Genomic DNA, 4,651 nt, shown 5'->3' with positions numbered 1-4,651 from the left:
ACACCAAATTTTTCACAAACCAGAGAACTTAGGTGTCCTAGAAAAATGCATCGTTGTCAGTGATGGTCTTCATTGTTGTCAGTTGTCTGAAACTAGGATTGGATGTATTGGTGCAAAAGTTGGAAAATATTAAGGACTTTAGAACTCTCAGGATACGCATTTGGCTCTTCTTATCCACAGGTTCCTTGTCCACAGAGTCAACCAACAGTAATTCAGAAGTGTTTGGAAAAAAACTTCAGAAAGTTTCAAAAAAGAAAAACTTGAATTTGCCTTGCTCCTGGCAAATATTGGGGCTTCCCCAGTAGCTCAGTGGTAAAGAATCCACCTGCAATGCAGGAGATGCGGGTTTGACCCCTGGTTCAGGAAGATCCCATGGAGGAGGATGTGGCAACCTATTCCAATACTTTTGCCGGGAAAATCCCATGGACAGAGGAGCTTGGCAGGCTATAGTCCATGGGGTCGCAAGAGTCAGACATGACTGAGCATGCATGCCTTTGCAACTATTAACTGATAGATTTGCATTGCATTTGGTATAATCTATAGATGAGTTAAATTATATAGGGGATGTGCAAAGCTCCCATGCAAATACAACACCATTTTGTAGAAGGGACTTGAGCATCCATGGATTTGGGTATTTGAAGGGGGTCCTGGAGTCAGTTCCCTGTGGATACTGAGGGAACACTGTATTTAGTGGTCTAACACTACCCATGAAGGCTAAGTTCAAAGGATCTAAAAATGAATCACATACGAGCTCAATTTTCAGCTACTTAGAGAAGTCTATGTTGTCTTGCCTGGGAAATCCCATGGACAGAGGAGCCTGGTGGGCTACAGTCCATGGGGTCGAAAGAGTCTGATATGACTTAGGGACTAAACAACAACAACAATAACAACCACACCAATGCTAATCTACAGAAACATGGACTCATTCCCTTTGGTATGTGTATCCAAAGCAGCTCTCTAACATTGTTACTCAAGGCTGAGTAGACATGGGGACCAGTATTTAAAGACTTATCCTTCTTTCCTTGCTTTTTATTGTTAATTGAAGTTAAGATCTCCTCTAGGGCATTAGATATTTTCTAGAACCGTAGTTCCTCTTCTTTCCCATAGAAAATTAATTTTTCCCATTTAGATAGGACCATAAGAGCAAAACCTGGCCCTTATTTCAGTCATGAATATTCTTGAATGCAATGAATGTAAGTGGTATTTTGTTTAATATAGTACATTAAAATGAAAACCAGGCCATAGAAGATATGTTGGATAAGCCTTGTCTCATCCTACACACTGTAGGAGGGATAAATGTCTAAAGAGGGGAGAATTGGAAAGATATTGAAGATATTATGATGTAGGAAAAGTGTAACCCATGAAATCTGTTGAAGGACTCTTCTGATTTGGAATTAAAACATTTTATTGCTCAATCCTATAGCTTCCAATAATTATAAAATAACACACTCACAAGTGATCATTTGGGATCATTTTATTTTTGTGACTCCCATACTCTCAAGATTCACAATGTGTCTGAAAAATAGACAATCCTGTTACTAATAACAAGAGTATCCATTCCCTACTGCTGTTGGAGGAAACCAGGGGAAATATTTAAATGTCTTTCTATATGTAATATCATGACCTGTATACAGTAGTCACTTAGTAATTCTGCTACAGTTGTGCTCATGTCGAACATAGGAGAGTTCTCACTTCCATTGCTGGAAGGTACTAGGAGGCTACACAGCATAAAATGAGAAAATAAAGTGCATATAAGGCAATGGCACCCCACTCCAGTACTCTTGCCTGGAAAATCCCATGGATGGAGGAGCCTGGAAGGCTGCAATCCATGGGGTCGCTGAGGGTCGAACACAACTGAGCGACTTCACTTTCACTTTTCACTTTCACGCATTGGAGAAGGAAATGGCAACCCACTCCAGTGTTCTTGCCTGGAGAATTCCAGGGACGGGGGAGCCTGGTAGACTGCCATCTATGGGGTCGCACAGAGTTGGACACGACTGAAGCGACTTAGCAGCATAGCAGCAGCAATGAACATTCATTTAGTAGGAGTCCTAGGTATTTGCCCCCAATTTATCTGCTCTGCAAATATGATATGAGATCAATTAATCTTTCTGACATTCTGATATTTTCCTTCTGGACTAGAAATAATATCACTCATTTCTGGGCATGTGATTTTGTGAAATTTCATCATGATAAAGAAACGCTGGGCTGGAGGAAGCACAAGCTGGAATCAAGATTGCCGGGAGAAGTATCCAAAACCTCAAATATGCAGATGACACCACCCTTATGGCAGAAAGTGAAGAAGAACTAAAGAGCCTCTTGATGAAAGTGAAAGAAGACAGTGAAAAAGTTGGCTTAAAGCTCAACATTCAGAAAACTAAGATCATGGCATCCAGTCCCATCACTTCATGTCAAATAGATGGGGAAACAGTGGAAACTGTGGCTGACTTTATTTTTCTGGCTCCAAAATCACTGCAGATGGTGATCACAGCCATGAAATTAGAAGACGCTTACTCCTTGGAAGGAAAGTTATGACCAACCTAGATAGCATATTGAAAAGCAGAGACAGTACTTTGCCAACAAAGGTCCATTTAGTCAAGGCTATGGTTTTTCCAGTAGTCATGTATGGATGTAAGAGTTGGACTATAAAGAAGCTGAGTACAGAAGAATTGATGCTTTTGAACTGTGGTGTTGGAGAAGACTTTTGAGAGTCCCTTGGACTGCAAGGAGATCCAACCAGTTCATCCTAAAGGAGATCAGTCCTGGGTGTTCATTGGAAGGACTGATGTTGAAGCTGAAACTCCAGTACTTTGGCCACCTGATGCGAAGAGTTGACTCATTGGAAAAGACCCTGATGCTGTGAAAGATTGAGGGCAGGAGGAGAAGGAGACGATAGAGGATGAGATGGTTGGATGGCATCACTGACTCAATGGACATGGGTTTGGGTGGACTCCAGGAGTTGGTGATGGACAGGGAAGCCTGGCATGCTGTGGTTCATGAGGTTGCAAAGAGTTGGACACGACTGAGAGACTGAACTGAACTGAAACCATATTTTGAAAAATGCCTACTTATTTATTTATATTTGGCTGTGCTACGTTTTCATTGCTGTGTGAGTGCTTTCTCTGGTTGCAGTGAGCGGGGCCTACTCTCTAGTTGTGGTATGAGGGTTTCTCATTGCAGTGGCTTCTTTTATTGCAGAGCACAGACTCTAGGCATGTGGGCTCGGTAGTTGTGGTACACAGCCTCAGTCGCCCCAAGGCATGTGGAGTCTTCCCAGACCAGTGATTGAACCCATGTCCCCCGCATTGACAGGCAGATTCTTAATAATTAGACCAATAGGGAAATCCTCTATATTTCTGAGAGAGTATTAAATCATAGCTAATCACTAGCTTGGAATCGTAAAAAATGGCAATTTTTCCTTTTTATCCACATTTTATTTCCTTGATTTAATTTGGTCAAATAATAGCACAATTTAAAAAATATTCAGTTATCAGAAAATAAAAGCTCTTGAAGGATGTAAACAAAATATGTCCATGCATGAGACAGGCCACTCGAAGCTGGTGCACTGGGACAACCCAGAGGGATGGGATGGGGGGTGATGAGAGGGGAGTTCAGGATATGGGGGACACATGTACACCCATGCCTGATTCATGTCAATGTATGGCAAAAACCACCACAATATTGTAAAGTAATTAGCCTCCAATTAAAGTAAATTAATTAATTTTTAAAAACTGTGTTCAATCTCAAAATTCTTCAAAATCACATACAAGACCCTTAAGTAATTCTTTTAGTTTCAAATATATTTACAATTATGTGTGTAATAGTATTCACTGCTGTGCTGTGCTTAGTTGTTCAGTAGTGTCTTACTCTTTGTGACCCCGTGGACGGTAGCCCACCAGGCTCCTCTGCCCATGGGGATTCTCCAGGCAAGAATTCTGGAGTGGGTTGTCATGCCCTCCTCCAGGGGGTCTTCCCAACCCAGGGATGAAACCCAGTTCCCCACATTGCAGGAGGGTTCTTTACCACCTGAGCCACCAGGGAAGCCCAAGAATACTGGAGTGGGCAGTCTATCCCTTCTTCAGGGGATCTTCCTGACCCAGGAATTGAACTGGGATCTCCTGCATATCAGGCAGATTCTTTAGCAGCTGAGCTACTAGGGAAGCCCATGATAGTATCAGTTCAGTTCAGTTCAGTCACTCAGTTGTTTCTTTCTCTTTGCAACCCCATGGACTACAGCATGCCAGGTTTCCCTGTCCATCACCAACTCCTGGAGCCTGCTCAAACTCATATCCATCACGTTGGTGATGCTATCCAACCATCTCAACCTGTCATCTCCTTCTCCTCCTGCCTTCTATCTTTCCCAGTATCAGGGTATTTTCCAAGGAGTCAGTTCTTCACATCAGTGGACAAAGTATTGGAGTTTCAGCTTCAGCATCAGTCCATCCAATGAATAGTCAGCAATGATTTCCTTTAGGATGGACTTGCAGTCCTTGCTTGCAGTCCAAGGGACTCTCAAGAGTCTTCTCCAACAACATAGTTCAAAAGCATCAATTCTTCTGCACTTAGCTTTCTTTATAGTCCAACTCTCACATCCATACATGACTACTGGAAAAACCATAGTTTTGACTAGATGGACCTTTCTTGGCAAAGT

This window comes from Capricornis sumatraensis, chromosome 17, assembly GCF_032405125.1.
Source record: "Capricornis sumatraensis isolate serow.1 chromosome 17, serow.2, whole genome shotgun sequence".
In the NCBI taxonomy this organism is placed as follows: Eukaryota; Metazoa; Chordata; class Mammalia; order Artiodactyla; family Bovidae; genus Capricornis; species Capricornis sumatraensis.
Note: the sequence above shows the minus strand (reverse complement) of the source record.